This window comes from Chiloscyllium punctatum, chromosome 20 (assembly GCF_047496795.1).
Source record: "Chiloscyllium punctatum isolate Juve2018m chromosome 20, sChiPun1.3, whole genome shotgun sequence".
NCBI lineage: Eukaryota > Metazoa > Chordata > Chondrichthyes > Orectolobiformes > Hemiscylliidae > Chiloscyllium > Chiloscyllium punctatum.
The window spans coordinates 23,283,762-23,307,033 of NC_092758.1; the positions used below are offsets into that span (position 1 = coordinate 23,283,762).

Sequence of the window (23,272 nt, forward strand, 5' to 3'; positions counted from 1 at the left end):
CTTTTTCACTCATTAAAGCTGGGAAGCTAAGTTCCAATGAATGATTTTTCTTCTGTAACACTGTGCAGTTTTAGAGTCATTTTACATAAGACCATAAGATAGAGGAGCAGGTATTGTGCCCATTGAGGCTGCTCCACCATTTGATCATGGCTTATATGTTTCTCAATGCTGTTCTCCTGCCTCCTCTCCATAATCTTTGATCCCATGGAATCCTTGAAGCCCTCTGAAGAAGATATTCAATTCAATTCAGTCCAAATCACACCACTGGGACCGCAACCCTCTTTATCACAGGGAATTTTGCTAAAGAGACTTGACCAAATGCCAAATGAAAACAAAAAGGATATTTCAAAGAGGATTTCTTTCTTTTTCAAAAGATTATTAAAAATAACATTTTTACTTTAAATAAGTTTTATAGAATCAGATAATCCCTAAAGCGTGGAAGTAGGCCATTCAGCTCATCGAGTCCACTCCGAACCTCCAAAAAGCATTCCACCAAACCTAGTCCCCTACCCTTTCCCTGTAATTCTGAATTTCTATGGTTAATTCACCTAACCTGCACATTATGGTGTCATGCTGGCTCAGTGGTTAATATTGCTGCCTCATAGTGCCAGGGGTCTGGGTTTGATTCCACTCTTGGGCAACACTCTGTGTGGAGTTTGCACATTCCCTTTATGCCTGTGTGTGTTTCTTCTGGGTGCTCTGGTTTCTCTCACAGTCCAAACATGTGCAGGTTGGATTGATTGACCATGGAAATGCAGAGTTACAGGGATAGGGTCTGCGTGGAATCTTCTTCAAAAGGTTGGTGTGGACTTGATGGGCTGAATGGCCTGCTTCCACATTTTAGGGATTCTATGATTCCATAAAACTTATTGTGTTGAAATAATTGCACTACCAGGCTTTTTGCTGGTCAACATTTCATTTATTTCACGTTTGTTATTTTACTGGTTAGATTACATTTGGGGTATATCTGGTTCATACTACAAAAATGGAAATAGAGTCATTGAAGGAGATACAAAGATGGCTTACACAGAGGCTCCCTGAACTGTGAAGTTGTAACTATCACCAAAGACTGAATTGACCGGCTCTCATTTCTCTGGAGAAGTAATGTGAAGTGATCAAATAGAGTTCTTTAAAATTAAAAAAGGTTTCGATAGGGCAGAATTAGAAAAGATTAACATGTTTGGGTTGGAAGGCAAGATTCCAAAACGAGCATTTCATACACAAAAAAAATGTAATTGATTAATTCAATAAGAAATTCAAGAAAATCTTTTTCTTTTACCTTGCGGTAAAATTCCACAGAGTGGAACTTACATAAAATCGAGTTCCTGCTGCTAAACCAACAACACTTCTGTAACTGCACTTCATCACGCTACCATCGCTGGGACAAAGAATCACCATTCTCTGGCGCTAACTCACCTCCACTAACACTGCCATCGTGTGTTCACGGTGGGCCAACCTTGCTGATGCAGCTGCTGCCAGTGCTACAAGGTCCTGCACTGGGACCAAAATCTCTACCCTCACCACCTCCAGTGTCAAGTGCCCCAGCCTAGCCACGGATCTGAAGCCTCAGGAGATAATGGAATGCAAGACTCAAGGTCCTACAATTTTACGTAATGGTTAAAAATGCTCACCTCTGAAACATTTATGATTTTCCATATTAAAATCTCCCATTGGAGCATGCAGCTGCAAACAGTTCAGAGATACTGGAGTCAGAGAGAAGTCTTAGTTTGAAGCAATAAAAGGCACAAGGCATGCTTGCCTTCATGGATCGGGGCACAGAGTATAAAAATGGACAAGGCATGTTGCAGCTGTGTAGAACTTCAGTTTGGCCACACTTGGAATATTGTGTGCACTTCTGTTTCTGCTTACTCCTGCTTACTGCACTACCAGATGGGTGGGGGGCTTTGGAAAGGGTACAGAAATGGTTTATCAGGATGTTGTCTGATTTGGTGGGTATTAGAGATTGGACAAACTTGACTTGTTTTCACTAGAACATCAAAGGATGAGGGGGCAACCTGATAGAAGGTCGCAAAATTACAAGAGGCATGGATAGAATGGATAGTCAGAGTCTTTCTCTGAGGGTAAAGATGTCAATTACTTGAGGACGTAGGTTTAAGGTTAAAGAGGGCAAGTTTAAAGGAGATGTGAGAGGCAGGTTTATTTCACACAGAAGGTGCAAGGTGCCTAGAATGTGCTGCCAGAGGAAGTAGTGGAAGCAGACATAGCAGCAACATTGAAGAGGCACCGTGACAGCCATATGAATATGCAGAGAATAGAGGTAAAAGCTACATGGTCCATGTAGAGATAAAAGGTTTTTAGTTCAGAAAGGCAGCATGCATCCATGCAGTCTTGATGGGTCAAAGGGTTTGTTCGTGAGTTGTACTTAAGATTAGAGTAGTGCTGGAAAAGCTCAGCAGATCAGGGACCATCCAAGGAGCAGGAAAATTGGCATATTGGGCAAACGCACTTCATCAGGAATGAGTCCCAGAGCTGTCCTGTTCTTTGTTCTTTTTACACCACCAACTGGGTGAAAACATGTTTCCTCAATTTGCCTCTAAACCTCCTGCCTTTCGCCTACAATTATTGACACTTCACCTAAGACGAATAACTGCCTCCTATCCACCCTATCCATGCCCCGCATAATATTATACACCTCTATCAAGTCTCCTCTGAAGCTTCTCTACTCCAAAGAAAATAACACAAGATGAAAAGAAGCTTTAGCGCAGCATTATCACTGGAGATAAGCCAGACTGACTGGCTTGTTTTGTATTTTTCTTTTCTTCATTCAATCATGGGACATGGGTCTGAACCAGAACTTGTTGCCCATCCCAAGTTGCCCTTGAGAAAGGTAGTAAGCACCCTTCTTGAGAAGCTGCAATCCATTTGGTGTAGGAAAGTTCTGATGCTGTAAACTTCTCAATGATTCTAGGTATAATTGTTTTAGGGTGGTATGCAGTTACTACCTGCCGTAATTATAATAGCTTCCTTTTTTTAATTCACTGATTTTTTTTCTCTCTTGACATTCTCAATTGCAGCACATAAAGCTATTCACAATGATCCTCTTTTCATTTGATAGTGAGCCAGCAATAATTACAATGTGCAGCAATTATCTGCAAAGCTACATTGTAAAGTCGTGACACCTCTTTTCGGTCATTATGGTACAAATGTGAGACTAAACTAAAAGACATGAGAAGCATAGACTCTCTTCCAGTCACAACTAGAACACAAGTTAGATTATAACTAGTGGAGATTTCTAGTGCACAAAAACTTAGGCCTCATTAACAGGACTGGGAAAGATAGATGAGCCAGCACTCCAGTGATTTTACTGGGCCAGCCGTGTCAGGATTTAATATATTGACTTCTATTTAGGTAAGTTTGTGCCCTCTGAGAATCTGTGTCACTGCTTTCGGGGTGCTGCCAGATTTCCAGCTTGTCTGTGTTTCCTACATAGTGCTGGTGATGAATTCTGCATGTTTTATTTAAATGTTCTTAAAATCGGAGGCAAGGGTGCTTACACATTGGAACACTGTATCCCACATCAATAAATCATAATAAGCCTTTACATTGTATGTGGGGTCTTGTGCTGCCTTTAACTGATTTAAACAAAATTCTAAATTCCATTGAGATGGTTACTCACTAAAATTGAAATATCGCCTATTAGTATGTTATTTTTAGTAACAGACCGAACAAAAAATAATATGATTGGGAAACGTTGTACATCCTTGTGCAAGGTCCTTTACTTGTAACTTTTATTTCATTATATTTAACGAAAATGAAGGCAAAAGCACTGTCATTTGTCGTGAAATCTTTCATTTATCATTTTTAGCATGTAACATAAATATAACATGGCTAACAGGTAAAGTTCTTTGAAATAACACTTAGTGAGGCACAGTTATGTCAGCCTCAACCAAGGAACAGCTTTTGTTTCTCAGTCAGAAGAATGTGGGTTTATGTTCCACTTCAGGGACTTAAGTAACGTACCAAAGCTGACACTTCAGGGCAGTGCTAAGGGAGTGCTACAAATTCAGAGGTGCTGCCTTTTCAGTGAAAAGGCAAACAAAGGTACTGACTGCCTCAGTTTACCTATTAAGTGGACATAAAACATACCATGACACCATTTCAAAGAACTGTTGGAATATTGCATGCAATTCTGTTCTCCTTCCTATTGGAAAGATGATGTGAAACCTGAAAGGGTTCAGAAAAGATTTACAAGGATGTTTCCAGGGTTGGAAGATTTGAGCTATAGGGAGAGGCTGAATAGGCTGGGGCTGTTTTCCTTGGACGGTTGGAGGATGAAGGGCGATATTATAGAGGTTTATAAAATCATGAGGGGCATGGATAGGATAAATAGACAAAGTCTTTTGCCTGGGGTGGGGGAGTCCAGAATGGGAGGGCATAGGTTTAGGGTGAGAGGGGAAAGATATAAAAGAGATCTAGGGGGAAACCTTTTCATGCAGAGAGCATGGTATGTGTCAGGAATGAGCTGCCAGAGGAAGTGGTGGAGGCTAGTACAATTGCAACATTTAAAAAGGATCTAGATGGGTATTTGAATAGGAAGAGTTTGGTGGGGTATGGGCCAGGTGCTGGCAGGTGGGACCAGATTGGGTTGGGATATCTGGTCAGCATGGACGAGTTGGACCGAAGGATCTGTTTCTATGCTGTGCATCTCTATGACTCTATAAGTGTATCTGGGATCTCCCTGGTGTTTCTACCGATTTTTAGCCCTCAATAAACATTTTTTTTTAAATGTAATCTTGCCAACTACTCAACTGCTGTTAGTAACAGTTACAATAAAAGTTTTAAAATGCTTTGACAGTCCCAAAATACAAGTATATAGTTAACAGTTGTCATCAGGCTTTCAGTTTGAAAGTTTATTTTTCCATGTCAAAGAAAATGTTGCAAATCATCCAGTTACTGATTTGATTTGATTTGTTATTGTCACATGTACTGCGATACAGTAAAAAGTATTGTTTTGCAGACTAACAAGATACTTTGCATAAGTACATGAGGGTAAGACAATAGAATGTAGAATATGCTGTTACAGCTACAGAGAAGGTGCTGAGAAAGATCAGCTCAAATGTATGAGAGGTTTATTCATAAGTTTGATACCAGCAGAGAAGAAGCTATTCTTAAATCTGTTAGTATTTGTTTTCGAACTTTTGCATCTTCTGCTTGATAGAAAAGGGCAGAAGAGCGTATGACCATGGTAAAAAGGATAGTTTATTATGTTGGCTGCTTTCCTGGGCTGTGGAAAGTATAGACGGAGTCAATGGAAGGACCAAATGGTCTCTCTTACTCTGAAAAAGTTGCTTTTCATGATGAACTGGGCTGTGTTCACAACTCTCTGTAGTTTCTTGCAGTCTTGTGCAGTTGGCATGCCAAGCTGTGATGCATCAAGATTAGATGGTTTTGTGGTGCGTCTCTATTATTTTATACTTTAATTTTTTTCATTCTTGATATATTTTATATATTTTAATACACTGAATTGATGAAATAACTGGTTTCTAATTAATTAGCCCAAGATTGTGAACATGGTGATTTTTTTTGATAAGCCACATATTGGCCAGGATTGGCCAGTTTGCCTTTAAACTGTGGAGTAGAGACCATAACACAGGAGACAAACTCCATCACAAACAGTGAATAAGGTATTTGACGCACAGGCACGTCAGTGGGCTGTTGGCAGGTTTTTTTGTGTGTCATTTCCTGGAGAAGCGATGATCAAGCCTGCCTGACATTACTGTACAGTCAGAGGCTGATCACCCACGAATTGAGCTGAAAAATGTGTTGCTGGAAAAGCGCAGCAGATCACCCACCCAGTCACAGTCACTCCTGAACTCAGTAGCAATTCACTCCATTTTATTAGATGGGAAGCTTGGCATTGTTCTCACACGCTGGGAGCTGTGATAATCAGGGCAGGTTGTTTGAGGCACATGAGTGGAGTATTCATCGACCACGAGATGAGCAGTGAGTTTGAAAGTTGACTTTGGGCCTCCTGCCCAGAATTTAATTTCTAAGGGAGCAGGAAGAGGGTGGGTAACTCCCCATTGCCAACCCATCTGATTATATGTTCTTCCCACCACTTCTTGGGAGGGGCAAGTTTAACCCAATTTTTAAAAAAAATTCATCCTTCAAATTGCACAAAGTTTTGCAAATGCAGGGTGGTAATTGCTCAATAATATTGCATTTGGAACTTTCTAAATGGCAGCTTCAATGGATTTTTGCTTTCTTCCTTTCATGGGGTCTGAGCATCACCGGAAATCTCAGCATTTGTTGCCCACCCCTGATGGAGTGAAAATAATTTTAAAGAGCAATTAAGATTACTGTAGATTTAGAGTAACATGTGGATAGAGTAACACGTGGATAAATTAACCAGGTCAAGATGATAGATTTCCTTCCTGAAGGCAGATAGTGAACCAGGTGGGTTTTTACAGCAACCCATAATCGATTATGGTTGCCATTCCAAAGACTAGCTTTCAATTCCAGATTAATTTAATTTATATTCCATTTAAATTTGCTGTCTGTTTTGAATCTAGGTCACAAAAGCTTGAGCATGTGAATTGTGAATCCAGTGACATTATTACTGTGCCGCTATCTCCCAACTCCTTAGCAAATTTACTTTAAGATAAGAGAAACAGAGTAACCATACAAAAGATCATGGGATGAATTGGGGTCAAATTAGATACAGGACAGGAAATAAAGAGAGGGAAAGAAATAGTGAAGAGAGAATAAGTAGAAAAAGCTTAAAGGGCATTACCATGAAATTGTATTTGTTGATGATAAGCTCATAATGATTGAATTGCAGGTAGGTGTCTGGAAAATTCCTACTCATACACTGTATCCTGAAGTTATTTCTGGAAGAGATCTATCTAATTTGCATTTCCGAGTGTCAAAACAGCTTTGCATCCTGAAAATTGTTGCCTTCCGACACTAACAGGAATGTGTTGGCAAGACACACATGAGAATGCTGCCAATACAGTTTTAAGAAAGTTTAAAAATCCTCAAGGAACAATTCACTACTGTTCCTCGTGAATTGAACTCAGAACAATTCATTAGTTGCTGTAGAGACATTCTACTGGTTCATTTATTCCCTTTCTGACCTCCAGTGTCGAGAGTTATGTCAGGGCATATATATTATGCTATGAGCAAGCCCTTGGTGGGATAAATTACCAGTCCTGAATTAAAATTATGAAATTAATTTATACTTAGAATTTGAATCCATTTTTTTTTAAACACACTGGTACTTTTTTTGTAGCTGCCAATATCCATTTAAAAGAATTGAACATCCACTTAGCATTTGGAACAATGACAAATGATTTAACATTGTATAACTTTTACTGTAACTGTCACAGGCAGAACTTGTGTTTTCTTACTGCTTCTGATCAGTATATTTGTCTGTGAGGGGTGTATGTTTTCTTTCTATCAATGTTTCTTTCAGGCTGGCCTGTAAATTCTCAGATTGGTTGGTGCTTTAGCTGGACGGAAGCCCTTGTGCAGCAAAGGATTTTGAGTAAGCTGTGAGGCTTCCTATTGTCAAATTTTCAGTAACTGGTTCTCAGATGAACTTGGAGTTGAAACAGTTTGGGGAAAATCCTTTTCCTACCTTTGTTGTTTATTATCTTGGCCACCATTTGACTTGCAGCTGGTTTGATGGCTGTCCGATTGACTCTGTTTGCAACCAGCTTCTTCCTGCTGTTTCAAAAGCAAGCATCAAGTATGTTCATGTGACCTCGAACAGTTCAAAGTAATTTTCTAAATAAGCTAATGTTCAGGTTGATTATACATTCAGTGTTATGGTGTTCATACCTTGAGATTTTGAAACAGCCAGGATCATTTGTATTTGCAAGACATACGCAATATGAAATTATTCTTTTGAACCTTTCGGGGAAAGGCATCGAGTCAACATCAGTTTGGATACTTCCTCCTAATTCTCTCTGGAGATGAGAGATATTTAAATGCACGAAGGAAGTCAAGTGATCCTCAGCTGGTCATCATTTTGCAGTCTTTTGTGGTTCAGTTTGGAAATATAAATATTAGTTTAATGCTCAAAATATGCAGGGTATGAAGTATTGAATGGCTAAAAGCATTATTTTTCAAATACAAATTTCCACAGGTAATTTAAACTTCAAATTGCGGATTTATACCTCTCTCACTTATACCTACTATAGTGATTCCAATGAGGTCAGCCAGCTGGAGCTCAGAGATGATGATTTCCGTGATTGGGGCTGTTAATTTGGCCCAATCACAAAGCCCTGGCTGACAGACAAAAAGACGAGTGTCAGAGATTCGGAAACTCTGAAGAGGCAGTACTAGAGTCAAGAACCCTTCATGTGTAAACAAAGGGTGACTTGGTGATGGGTTATCAGCTTCTGTGGAGTTAGTTCAATGGCAATGAGAGTGGGATTTGAACCCATGCTTTTCAAACACAATGGATGAGTTTGTCATGGTATTAGAATCCTGTACACAGTCACAACTGACAATATCAGACTTTGGATGCAGAAAGGTCCAGTCCTTTCAAAACTGAAACAACTGATAGGGGGATGTTAAAGGGCGATCCTAACTGGAATTCAAACCTTTTTGAACCCAAGGGGAGCAAGAGTGATTGCCCCAGCAAAGGTTGCCATCAAATACTGACTGAACTCAACTGAGGCCACCCAGGGTCTCCAAAATGAAAATGTTAGTGAGAAGTTGCATCTGGTGGCCAGGCCTGGATGCAGACATAGTCGCACTGATGGGGCATGATCCGGAATGCCAACAATAACTATAAGTATCACTAGCATCTCCCCCACATCTGTGGGAATGGCACATCAGATATGCAGATCCTTTCATGGACTCAATGTTCTTTGTCTTTGTAGGTGCCCACTCAAAGTGATTGGACGTGCACCAAGTCCATTCGTCAAACACAGGGATGATGATAGAAAAACTGCATGCACCTTTTTCAATACACGTAGTCCCAGATGTGTTGGTCACAGTTAACAGGCCATTGTTTACCAGCAGAGAATTCAGATATTTCCTAAAGTTGAATGGGATTCAACATATAAGGGCAGCTTCATACCATCTGTTATCCAATAGTCTGGCAGAAAGAGCCAACCAGATTTGGAAGATTGGCTTGAAGACACAACCTACAGCTTCACTAGATACCAAACTGTCCTGGGTCCTATTTGACTATAGGACCATTCCTAATGCAACTACAGGGAGAGCACTGACAAATGCTAATGGGGAGAAGACTCCGCACCATGTTAAATCTGATCTTCCTGGATCTGGGGGATGGGGGGGAGGAGGTGAAACAGCATCGGGGTGCCATTGCCAGACACAAGACTTCACCAGGCTAGAGAGACACTTTAATACAGGGGACAAAGTTTGGTATAAGAAATACAGAAATGGCCCTGCCCGCTAAAAGGCTTAATTGATGCGTGGTCAAGACCAGTGACGTATAAAGTTTGAGTAGGAGTGACAGTCCTGAACAAGCACATGGACGATATCAAGGCCACAAATTCAAAGCAGTGTGGGAGCAAAACATGCCCTGCACCTCAGAACAATCAGAAATGTGGGTTCATCCTGACAAGTACTTGAAATCAGAGATGGACACGATGCCATCGCAAATTCTACTGAGGGGCTCCTAGCACAAGAGACCAGCTTCCACGTTTTACATGCCGCTTGTATTGGATGCCAAGTCAGAGGACCCTAATTCAGTGCTAAAACACTTCAGGAGGTACTGCAAAAAAAAAGAACCATTTATGTCCTCACACTTAGAAGGAGAGGGATGTAGTGATTGGAACTAGGTCAGCTCATAGAATATGAGTTCCTTGATTGGGACTGCTAATCGATCTAATCAGAGACCCCTGGTGGATGGGCAAGAACAGGAGTGTCTGATATTCTGTTCACCCTGAGTGCTGGCTCTGAAGAGGCAGTACAAGAGTCAAGGACTCTTTGTGTGTAAATAAAGTGTGAATTGGTGACAGGACAGCGGCCTCTGTGGAGTTCTTTCACTGCCCACATCACTGCACAGAATTACAGTCCTTACAGTAAACAGTTACAGTTGCTCTCAACTTCCAGTAAACAGGTTTCCATTTCCCCATTTCACTAAGTAATAACTTTGAATGACCACTTCCAGACACTTTTATTTTCAGTCAGAGAGTGTTCCTTACATCCATCACCTGCAGTAAAGCAAATGTTGATTAAAAAGTTTTCCCCCAGCCATCCCACAAGACATCTTCAGGAATCATTTAAGGGTGTTGGATGTGACTCTTCAATGGGAGATAATTTCTCTCCTATCTTGTTTTCGGTCTGCTAAACTAATTCATTAATAGGGAAGACTATAAAATGATCTCAAAAATGACTTCCACTGCCCTCTCTCCATGGAATTGTGAAAGTACGTTCACCTTGGATTCTGGTAAAAATGCTAATTATCTTTGATCCCAAATCTTGTTCAGGATTGAAATAAACAGTTTACAGCCAAACTGTTTCCAACCATCATCACCTTTCTGGGATTTTGGGAATTTCAGAGTTTACATGTTATATACTCGGGGAATGCTGTATCTATCTCAAATTATCTTCTCAGGAGAACAATCTAAACCTTCCACTGATCTTTCACAATCATACCATCCAGTCTCAGGGCCAAGTAGATTTCAGAATATGTCATACAAACCTTTTCGTCAGAAAATCTGGTTTACATCGTTTACATTTCATAATTCTAACAACATAATGAGACAGTAAGTGTTAGATTTTGTTATTTACATGTTAGATGTTTGTATCCATTTCTATTCATCGCTATTTGCATTTTCATTCTGTGTGCAGAGTCCATTTTTCTGGTTAGTATTTTCCTTTCTTGACTTAACGTTTTTCCTTATTTGTTGTGGCATTGTGGGAAGGACCACGGGAGATGTAGGGAGAGAATATGCCAGTGAAACTCTAGCTGAAATTTTGTGGTCTGGTTATTAAGATTGTGTTGTTGCTTCACTGTGGTACCCCTTTAAAATCTGTAATAAAATGAAACCAGTTCAGTGGTAATCTGTTTCCATACAGTGGAATGTCTGAATCAATGCACTCAGATCACTGATCGATTTAAGCAATAATGGATACGCATGCATGCTGTGTCTTGGATCGAGAATAGGCTGAAGGACTATTGAAGGACAAGACTGAAGGTCGACTCTGACAGTCATTTTTAGCCAATTCTCAGCTATCAAAACAATACACACAAAACCCATTATAGCTGTTCAGCCGAACTTTGAAGATTCTTAAACTTTATCTAATTCCTTTTCATGGGATTTTGAGAATGTTCCCAAATTGTAGAACTTGTTCACTGCACTTAGAAGTGAATTTGAAGTGGCAGCTGTGGCTCAGTTGGTAGCACACCTGCCTCTGAGTTCTGAAGCTCAAGGGTTCAGGTTGCACTTCAGAGATTTTAAGCACAAAAATTAAGTTCTCCACTCCACTGCAGTATTGAGGGAAGGCTTCACTGCTGGAGGTGCCATTTTTGACTCGGATGTTATAATAAGCCCAGCCTGCTTTCCTGGTTGGAGATAAAAGATCCCCTAAACTATTTTTAAGAAAGCAAGTAAGTCATCATTGATGTCTTGGCTAGCATTTATTCTTCATTCATCATTACAAGTACACATTATTTGGTCATTATTACTTTGCTTTTGGGGACCTTACTTTGCACAGGTTCACTGCTACATTTCCTCTTTCATCAGTGTGACTGCACTTCAAAAACACTTCATTAGCTGTAAACCACTTTGGGGCATTGAGAGGACATGAAAGGTGCTGCAGAATTGCAAATCAATCTTTCTTACTTTTCACATTTTATTTGATTTCCATTGATTAGTTCAGTCTATGTCAAAAAGGTTAAGGACCGATATTTAACCCATCTAAATTTGCCAATGGCATTCACATTTTTCTAGGTCAGATCATCTGCATTTTCATTCAAAAATGCACATGCAGATTGGGAGAAGTATAAGGAGCCTGGGTAGAGAAATAATTGTCCTTCAGTGAAATCAGAATGAGTAGGACAATTAAAGGAGAAGGGTACATTTGTGAACAATAATTCTGAAAGTTTTCAGGCACAGAAGGCACTGCAACCCATTTGTGGACTCATCTAATGCTGAAAGGCAGATGGTTTGGAAGTGTGAGACAAAAATTAAGAGGAAGGGAACATAGTTGGTGGCAAAGTCAGACACATTGCAGAGTTAGCAGGAGTTGGGGTGTTAGTATTTTAAGAGCTGTGCTGTCTTAAGTGCTGCACATGCCAATGAGCTAATGACTAGGATAAAAGCGCCTAATCAAATGCTATGTGACATAAAGCAAATGTATGCTAGATTCAGGATGTATAATAGATATCTACCTTCAGTAAATGGATATACCTACTAGACAGAGTGCAAACTTGACCTCATCTTGGTAAATAACGCAGGGTAGGTTACTGAGGTGTCAGTGGGGGAGCACTTTGGGGCCAGTGACCATAATTCTATTAGTTATAAAATAATGATGGAAAAGGATAAATCAGATCTAAAAGTTAAAGTTCTAAATTGGAGGAAGGCCAGTTTTGATGGTATTAGGCAAGAACTTTCAAAAGTTGATTGGGTGCGAATGTTGGCAGGTAAAGGAATGACTGGAAAATAGGAAGCCTTCAAAAATGAGATAACAGGAGTCCAGAGACCATATGTTTCTGTTAAGGTGAAGGGAATGCTGGATGATTAGAAAATTTGTGGTTTTGGTTAAGAATACAAAAGAAGTATATATCAGGTAGAGACAACAGAGATCGAGTGAATTCCTCGAAGAGTATAAATGCAGTAGGAGTACACTTAAGAGGGAAATCAGGAGAGCAAAAAGGGGACATGAGATGACTTTGGCAAATAGGTTTAAGGAAAATCCAAATACATGAAGGACAAAAGAGAGAATCGGACCCCTTAAAAATCAGCAAAGCCACCTTTGTGTGGAACCATAGGAGATGGGAGAGATACCAAATAAGTATTTTGCATCAGTTTTTTTTTTCTGTGGAGTTGGATGTGGAAGATAGAAACCATGGGGGAATAAATACCAACATCTTGAAAAATGTCCATATTACACAGGAGGGATTGCTGGCCATCTTAAAATGCATAAAGTTAGATAAATCCCCAGGACCTGATCATGTGTACCCTAGAACTCTGTGGGAAGCGAGAGAAGTGATTGCTGGGCCCCTTGCTGAAATACTTGCATCATTGATAGTCACTGGTGAGGTGCCGGAAGATTGGAGGTTGGCTAATGTGGTGCCACAATTTAAGAAAGCAGGTAAGGAAAGGCCAGGGAACTACAGACTGGTGAGCCTGACATTGGGAGTGGGCAAGGTTTTGGAGGGAATCCTGAAGGACAGGATTTGCATGTACTTGGAAAGGCAAGGGCTAATTAGAGATAATCAACATGGCTTTGTGAGTGGGAAATTGTGTCTCACTAACTTTAGGTCACTTCTGAAATATTGTGTGCAATTCTGGTCTCCATACTATATGACGTATATTGTGAAACCTGAAAGGATTCAGAACATACTTACTATGGTGTTGCCAGGGTTGCAGGGCTTGAGCTCAAGGAAGAGGCTGAACAGGCTGGGACAGTTTTCCCTGGAACGTTGGAGACTAAGGGGTAATGATGGAGTAAGGTCCTTTCCCTGAGGTGAGGAAGCCCTGAACTAGAGGGCATAGGTTTAGGGTGAGAGGGAAAGATTTAAAAGGGCCCTAAAGGACAACTTTTTCTTGCAGAGGGTGGTGTGTGTACGGAATAAGCTGCCAGAGAAAGTGGTGAAGACTGGTACAATTACAACATTTAAAAACATCTGGATGGTATATGAATAGGAAGGGTTTAAGTGGGATATGGGCTAATGGTTGGCAAATGGGACTAGATTTATTTAGGATATCTGGTCACCATGGATGAGTTGGACCAAAGGATCTGTTTCCATACTGTACATTTCGATGACTCTAAGTAACAAAGAGGATTGATGAAGGCAGAGCAGTGTTTGTAATCTATATGGATTTCAGTAAGACATTAAACAAGGTTCCTCATGGTAGACTGGTTAGCAAGGTTAAATGACACGGAATACAGAGAGAGCTAGCTGTTTGGACACAGAACTGGGTCAAAGGTAGAAATCAAAGATTGCTGGTAGAGAGATGCTTTTCAGGCTGGAGGCCTGTGATCAGCGGTGTTTCACAAGGATCAGTGCTGAGTCCACTATTTTGCATTATTTATTTAAAACATTTCAGTGTGAATATTGGAAGTATGGTTCGTAAGTTTGCAGATGACACCAAAATTGGAGGTGTAGTGGACAGTGAAGGAGAGTACAATAGGATTTTGATCAGATGGGCCAATGAGCTGAGAAGCGGCAGTTGGAATTTACTTTCGACTAATAGGAGGTGCTGCATTTTGGAAAGGCAAATTAGGGCAGGACTTATACACTTAATGGTAAATTCCTGGAGAATGTTACTAAACAAAGAGACCTTGGAGTGCAGGTTCATTGTTCCTTGAAAGTGGAGTCGTAGTAGATAGGTTAGTGAAGAAGGAATTTGGTATGCTTGCCTTTATTGGACAGTGCATTGAGTTGGGAATCATGTTGCAGCTGTACAGGATATTGGTTTGGCCAATTTTGTAATACTGTGTGCAATCCTGGTCTCCTTGTTATAAGAAGGATGTTGTGAAACTTGAAAGGCCTCAGAAAAGATTTACAAGGATGTTGCCAGGGTTGGAGGGTTTGAGCTGTAGGGAGAGGCTGAATAGACTGGGGCTGTTTTTCCCTGGAGCATCAGAGGCTGAGGGGTGGCCTTACAGAGGTTTACAAAATCATAAAGGGCATGGATAGGGTAAATCGACATGATCTTTTACCAGGGGTAGGTGAGTCTAAACCGAGAGGGCATTGGTTTAGGGTGACAGGGGAAAGATTTAAATGGGCTCTAAGGGGAACATTTTCATGCAGAGGGTGGTGCGTGCATGGAATCAGCTGCCAGTGGAAATGGTGGAGGCTGGTACAATTGCAACATTTAAAAAGCACCTGGATGGGTATATGATTAGGAAGGATTTAGGGGCATATAGGCCAAATGCTAACAAATGGGACTAGATTAATTTAGGATATCAGGTTGGCTTGGATGATTCTCTATCAGCAAGTTATAGTCTTAGCTGATAAAACAAAATCAGATGACATGATCCACACTGCATTTAATCTGCATTACTTACCAACAATACAAGAATTACAACATTGTGATTAGCAGAATTTAAACTTCAAAACAGGGCTTTGATGCAAGATTTGAAGTTACATTTTGACAGGGAAAACAAATTATGATAGGAATAGTTATTTATGACTGTGCTCAGAGTTGATTCTGAAGTTAAATATTAAAGCTAGAAAGATATCAAGACAGAAACAAAAGCTCTAGCTGCAGCTGATAAGAAGACAGGGCAGACTTTAGTTTTAGTAAAGCAAAACAACTGCATTGTTGATTCACCAGAAAGAGCAATCTTTTAAGTAGCAAGTTGATTACAAATCTTCAGGATATTAATTGTATTTGCAAAAGATAGACAACCTCAGAAAGTTGACTATGAAATTCTCTAACATGAATTGGAAGGCCACAGGCATCCTATCTGAAATTGGTTAAGAAGCACACAACATCAGGACAACCACCCGATGAAGGCCCTGAAAGCCTGTGCTTTCAAATAAACCTGTTGGATGTGAACCTGGTGTTATGTGATTTTTAACTTTGCCAAATTATATCTGAACGTAGGCTGTGTGAACAAAGAATGGAACTGTGTGTTTAAGCATTAGCTATTGTGGAATCATTTAAGCAAGTTAGAATAAAGCTAGGCATTGGAAACAGGGATTGCATAGAGTGAACACTTCAAGCCTGTCTCATGAGGTCTAGAGGGACCCTGCTGAAAACTAGGAAATGCTGACAATCAGCTTTGTGAAAGTAACTTCTCAAATTCACCATCTCGACCTGATGTCTGACAGACATCAGCTATAAACATCACTTGATCAGTTTAATTGGGAAGCATCATGAAAAGGGTATTGGCTGATTTCTTTCAGAGGCTGAACTAGGTAATGGAGTTGTTTATGGCTTCAATGTTTATTGAAAGTTTCCAACAATATCTACTGAAGAGAAAAAAAGTCATGATATCAATATACAGGTTAAACATGGCTGAAAATGTGAAACCATTGTGGTTGGACAACAACATTGGCAGGCATTAGGCACACTCAGCAGTATTGCTACAGTAGCCAGGAGGTGGAAAGCAAGCAAACTTTGTGGGAAGTGCCCTGTGCTATGTCCACATGAAGGTTTCCTGTATTCCAACATCTCTGTTTGTCATGCAAAAAGACATTGGGCTCACCGATGCAAGAGGTATGTTTATAATGATACAAACGGAGACTACAACATGAAGAAACAAAATAAAAAGCATGTGCAGTATTTTGATAGTAACAACAGGGAGTATGGTAGTCACCTTCATAAACTCATAAGCACATTCACCAAGTTAGCAGCAAGACTGACCTTGGTCAAGATTAGAAGAATTTTTAATTAGACAGGTTGGTGTGGGTGAGGGGAACAGAGAAATTAAGGCAGACAAAATCATACCAACAGTTCTCAATGAAGACATGAAATTGGAGGCCAGATATTCTGTTATTGCTTTCAGAACAAATTGCTTTTTGAACTGTCAAATAAACTTTTGAGACTTGCAAGAAAACTGAATCCGCATAACATAATTCGTTCCCAATACCTCAAACAACAGAACAGGTGGCACAGCTCACTCTGTTTCATACAAATATATTACTTAGGAGCAGAAGTTGACCATTCTATGCCTCAAGCCTGTTCCGCCCTTCAATAAGATCACGGCTGATCTGTTTATGTTTCAAACTCCACATTTCCATTTACCCCAATGATCTATGATTCCATTGTCCAACAGGAATCCAGCTGTTTCTGCGTAAAATAAATCTACTCAACAACCTACTTCTACCACCTTCTGAGTTAGAGAGTTCCAATCTTGTACTTTGAAAAAAAAACCCTGATCTCTATTCTTAAAGGGTTCCCTTAATTTTGAAATGAAGATTTTTAACCCTTCATTCTGCACTCACCCACAAGAGCAAACACCCTTATCACAACCACCAGATCAACACTTTTCAGGGTCTCACACCTACTTCAATCATAGTATCCCCTCCCCACTCTTCTAAACTCCAGTCGAAACATGGCAAGTCTGTCCCATCGACAATTGTAAGGACAGCAGATGCTGGAAGTCAGAGTCGATAAAATGTGGAGCTGGAGAGGCACAGCAGGTCAGGCAACATTGGAGGAGCAGGCAAGTCAACATTTTGGGTCTGAACCCTTCATCAGGACTTAGTCTGTCAAATCTTACATTAAATAATAACCTGCTCCTTCCAGCTATCAAACTAATGGACCTCCCAGAACTCCTTCCACAGCATTTGTGTCCTTCCTTAAATAAGGAGAGCAAAACAGCATGCAGTCTTCAAGTTAAAATTTCACTGATCCTTACTTTTATTCCTGGTAGACAGGTACAACACAATTCACAAACCTCAATAAAATCACATTTATTGGGTCAGCTAGAATTTGTGTTGTGCATCTGCTAATAACAGCCAAGAAAGTGGACAATTTGACAGAATAGCACATGCTTAACCTACAAATGTTCATTTAATATTGAAGGAGAAGTAAATTCTTCCTTCCCTCATTGTCTGGACTTTTAGGGATGTGTATTATGAATAAATGGGGAAAAGGTCTGATGTCCAGTTCTTGATGCTTTCGTTCCTCTATTTTATGCTCCAGCAACTGACATGAAAGAGAAAAAAAGGGGGAGGGGAAATTTTTGAATGGAGGAATATCAGTTCCAATACCAGGGTGCAGAATTCAAATAAACTGTACTTTCATTTATTTTCAAGTTCTTCCATTTCAACGAACTAACTCTTTCCCTTTGCATGGAATTCTCAGGTCCAGAATATTTGTTCATTCAGAATTTCAGTGTCGACCTGCAACTTTACCACTTGCTCTGAAATGACAGTGGATTAATCTTCATGATCTTCTATTTCTCCAAGCTGATATTACCTGCTCCATGTTACCTCACATTGTGAGTGATAAATAAAGGAAATGTTGGAAATACTCAGCAGATCTAGTAGCACCAGTGGACAGGGAAACACAGTTAATGTTTGAGGGCTGTCACCTTTTATCAGAATTGTAAATAATTACAAATGTAATACTGAATGTGTAAGTAAAGGAGATAGTGGGAAGTTAAAAGAAAATTAAAACCCATTTTAGGTTAAGGGCACGAGAAATTAAATGGCACAGGGTTTCTCATTGGAAGATCAAATGGAATGGTAATAAGTGAAGTTAAAAATAAAAGATGTGTTGAGAGGAAGTGTGAATGATTGCATCCTGAATAGCTGCTGTCTGAAAGTTATGTCAAGGAGCGAAGATATCTGTGTTGTCTACAAACCGCACCATGGGCCTTGGCATTCAGCTACTATTTCCAGCCTTCAGTGTTGTCTTTCACTTCTAATCCCTCTACCTTTCAGCCTTATAAAAGTACACTAATGAGTTGTGATACTCTCAAGATCTTTGTATCGTCTTTCAAAAATATTACCCAAGTGTGGCCTCTTATTTCTTGGACATTATTTCCAAATAACAGTTGTTCAAGATTTGAAGTGACGTATTTTTTTGTTTCTTTGATATGTCCCATTGACCTTACATCATGAAATCTTTTGTTATTTTATCTTCTCTGTCCTCCACCTTTTAGCAGACCTACCCTTTTATGTATCTTTACTTTCCAAAACTCACGTTCCTCCAACCCCTTCACAAAATCTATTATATTTTCAGTTTCTCCCAGTTCTGATGAAAAGTCTCAGACCTGAAATGCTGTGCAGAGCATGTCGGCCAGCTGGACAGCCAATGAGAGACCTACATTGCCTCTTTTTGAGGAAGGCCTTGTTGTTTCAGGCAATTGACTAAAAAGAGTTAACACAAGCCTTTGTGTACCTCCACCCACTGAGAAACATTTGATAACTCTGAAAGAAGCTAGCCAGTTCAATTTGTTTATTGTAGTTGTACACTTCATCAGTCTTAGCTCAACCATGTAATTTAAGTTATCCTGGGATATCAATGCTTTTTACCAAGTGTAGTACAACTCAGTAGCTTTAATCTAATATGAAATAATAAAAAAAAGAACTTTGGATGCTGGAAATCAGAAACAAAAACAGAAAATTCTGGAAATTTCAGGATTTTGTACATGTTAACTCTGCTTTCTCACCACGGATGTTGCCAGACCTGTTGAGTTCTTCCAGCAATTTCTGTTTTTGAGCCTTAATCCGATGTTATGTAAGTTAGTATGTCATTAACTACTACTTGTTACTGAAATATGCAAAGATGGATTTGTGGTTTCCTTCACCACTTAATACTTGTAAGTCCTGTGAACTAGCAAATCAAGATGGATTGGTGGCAATGTACTTACCCAGAGGATAATCAGCTGAGGGCATCTCTTACATTCATTTCAGTAAACAACAAACCAATCAGGCAGTGCTGAGGTCACCAATAGGTCTTCCTGGAATAAAGCCATTGGGAGCAGAAATCTCACCTACTGAGAACTATCAGCTAAACAGGCACAGCAGCTCCTTTTCTTAGCAATGTGTCAAGGGAAGCCATGACTGCTGCTGGACAAACACACATGGGGATCCCAGGATTGTGGAGTGATACAGGTTACAGGTAATTTGATGATGGCACTGCTGCCTCACAGCACCAGGTACTGGGTTCAATTCCACCCTCAGGCAACTGTCTGTGTGGATTTGCACATTCACCTCATGTCTGTGTGGGCTTCCTCCTAGTGCTCTGATTTCTTCCCACAGTCCAAAGAAGTGCAGGTGAGGTGAATTGGCCACCCTAAATTGCCCATAGTGTCCAGGGGTGTGTAGGTTAGGTGGGTTAGCCATGGGAAATGCAGGGTTACAGGGGTAGGGTAGGGGGTAGGTCTGGGTTGGATGTTCTTAGGAAGATCAGTGCAGACTCGATGTGTCGAATGGCCTGCTTTCACACTGTAGGAATTCTATGATTCTAAGTGGGCTGTTGCAGTGGGGGTCATGTGGAGGGCAGGGAGGGGTCAGTACTGAAAGCACAGATATTGCTCTTCCCCTCCTCCCCCACCCAACCCAAAGCACATTCTATCAGTCAATGGCAGCATTCTGGATCTCCCACTCAGAACTTAATTGCAGCAGAGGCAAGAAAGCAGCCACCACCCTGTCTAATTTCCACCTCCAAGCTCACCAGCAATGAAAGCAGCAAGCTCCATTCACAAATCCTGCCTCTTCATAGATGCTGCCAAACTTAAAATTACAGAATCGCGACAGTATAGATAGAGGCAATTTGGCCCTTCGAGTCTGCGTGACCCTCCAAACAGCATCCCATCCAGACCTACCCTTCCACCCTATCCCTGTAACCCCACATTTCCCATAGCTAACTCACCTGGCCTCCACATCCCTGGACACTGAGCCAATCCACCTAACCTGCACATCTTTGAACTTGCAGAGTTTCTTCAGAATTTTCTGTTTTTATTTCAGGTTTCCAGCATCCAGAGGGCTTTGCTGTTGTCACGTTGTTAGTAGTTGAATTATGACAAACCACTGTAAATCCAGTTCTAAATTGGATAAATACAAGCTCGTTCTGATTTCTAATCTATAACAAGATCTTGGCATTTGTACCTTTCAATTAGACTAAAGCTAGCGATCAACGCTTTCTCTCTTGTTGAATCTGATGCAATACTAGTCATGCTGAAAATTGGAACATTTTGCATTTTTTGCATCAAGTGTTGCCTTCAAATATTCAGCTTAGATGCAATGTGAAGTTCCATTTATGCTATCTCAATAATATTCTTTAGCTGCACTCCAAGAAGAATATCTCCAGCATAACTCAGTGAGGTTTTTCATTTTCTGCACAGACCGCGAGAATTTTGATTTAGTGACAATTTCTATCCAGTTTTATGTTGTGACCTAAGATTCTTCAAATTCACCTTCATTTTTACATAAGGAAGACTTTCAGTGACTCTGTCTTGGCTGGCTTTGAACCCAGTCCCTCAAAATGAAATTGCACTCTCGTGAGTTATACTGCAGAGTTCCTTAAATGTGTCCTTTATATTTGAAAGATCCAACGGGTCAGAGTCCTTGCTCATTCTCCTGTGACTTGTTCATTATCTCCTTGACAAGCTGTCATTTGATGCATTATTTGGCTATAGACTAAGGGTTGTGCATTTGAAGGTGTGGAAAGGAACTATTTTGTCTCAAATGTTCAAACTGCGGTTCTATCCTTTGAATGACATAGCAACACAGCTGGTGTCTGCATTCTCCTTTCAATGCTGAAATGGAGCACAAATTGTAAAAAAGCTAAGTTAACAATAGCTCTGTTCAATCCCCTTCATTGCAAAATAACTCCAAGTATTGTACTTTCCGTGGGACAAACAAAAGTGAAGAAGTTCCTGAACTCGAAACATTAGCATGGTTTTTTCTTCACAGATGCTACCAAACCAACTGAGTTTCTCCAGAAATTTTGTTTTTGTTTGTTTCAGATCTTCATCCTCCAGAATTCTTTGTTTAATTTTTGTGCTTCCCTTGGAACCTGATAGTATGAACAGCATGCACATATCTTGTACTTTCAAACGGTTGGTATCATGTGTGATGGGTTTGTTTGGAAGTCACCTTATTTTCTTTGAATTGGCCTGATTTGATGTATTGGTGGCAATTTATATTTGATAAATAAATTTTAATGTCCTCCTCTGTCTTAGTAGAAGTCACATCGAAAACTAACATCTTATGGTGCACTTACACTGCAAGTTTAGCAAATCTTTCTTGGCTTTACTGAATGCTAATCCACTGTAGCTTGTTTGGGCTTGGTTTGATTCACACCACAGCAATGCAAAGTGAGATTCCCTCTTCTAAGGAGTCTCATCTTTTTTAGATCTGATATCAGAATGGTTTGTAACTTTGAATTCAAGTTGCATTTAAGCCATCACCTTACGTTAATGTTGTTTGTGATGGGAATGCACCCTGAGTTCCTGTATATGCAGATTGACAGGTAGCAGTCTATGTCAAGTTTTATGATTCATCAACAAAACCTATTTGTTGAGCAACAGTTTAGCATTACAGATATTTAAATGAATGTTGACATGGCTTCACCAACTTCAGAGGCTAAATTGACAAACACTGGAACAACCATTCTCAGAGTCCTGTGATGTGTCTTCTATTCTTGAAATGTACTGCTCTGTTTTAATTTGTTGATATCTTTACAAATCTGGCTGTATAAAAAGTGAAAAGTGACTAGAGCTAGCATAACAGCTGGTGTTTACTGTAGCTGTACTTTATGATCTGTGCCTCCGTATTAGAAATTCCATCTTGAGTCTGATGCTAATATACATACAGAGCATCTTTTATATTAGGAATATACGAATAGCATTAAACTATTGAACTCCATTTAAGCATGTTTCATCATTTAACCAGATAATGGCTGACCTGTACTCCAACTCTGTTAGTCATTGTACCATATACCTTAATAGCCTCATGATATCCTGCTGATCAAAAGTCTGTTCACTTCAGTCCGAAAAAAATATTATCGATTCAACCTTTTGGAATAGAGTTCATAAAATACACAATTTTTTGTGTGCTGAAGTAGTTCTTGATTTTATTGATAAACAACTTAGCTGCTATTTTAAAATTTGATTTCCTTTTCCTTTGGAGCGCCATGACTCATTTTGATTCCAAAATGGGATTTGCAACATACACATTCCTTTCTGATGTGAGCTGTGCAGGTGCCATTTTGTTGAGATGTAAATAGTCACGCTGAATCATTTATTGATTTGAAACCAATGCTCCTATTTTGGAGTTAAATTCCAGAAAATGTAATCTTTTAAACATGCACATCTGAACATTAAGGAGTTATTAACTACATTCAGACTAGTTACATATATCACTGAAGGTAGGAGGAGCTAATGATTTTTGCCCATGTTTGATAGTCTGTTTTTAAACACTGCATCTCAAAAACTAATAAAGGAACAAAATTTGATGATAGGGTATGAACCCAAAGAATAACTGACTAGATGTTTGGGAACAGTGCAGATCCAGATCATGAAATTTTATTCAAAGGTTTCCTTATCATTGGGAGATAGGATGAATTGACTATGTTTTATAATGTTCCACGTTGTTTTATTTTAAATATTGATTTTTTAAAGAATATACAAAAGCAGTCATTGTGCAATTTGGTGCAATTGTCAAAACATGAGCAGAGTTTTCAGAGCAGAT

At 39.8% G+C, this 23,272-nt stretch overlaps 1 protein-coding gene across 4 annotated transcripts in view; it reads left to right on the plus strand.

The window, feature by feature from the left end:
* tenm2a (teneurin transmembrane protein 2a) overlaps positions 1-23,272 on the plus strand; it is a 2,790,214-nt gene that overhangs the window by 1,246,843 nt on the left and 1,520,099 nt on the right. Inside the window, exon 1 of one of the 4 annotated variants that reach the window (XM_072590498.1) lies at positions 3,296-3,369. The exons of the other annotated variants lie outside the window; for them this stretch is intronic. The gene's annotated coding sequence lies outside the window, so the exon portion shown is untranslated. Of the gene's footprint in view, positions 1-3,295; positions 3,370-23,272 lie in introns of those variants that run through there. 4 annotated transcript variants of the gene reach the window in all.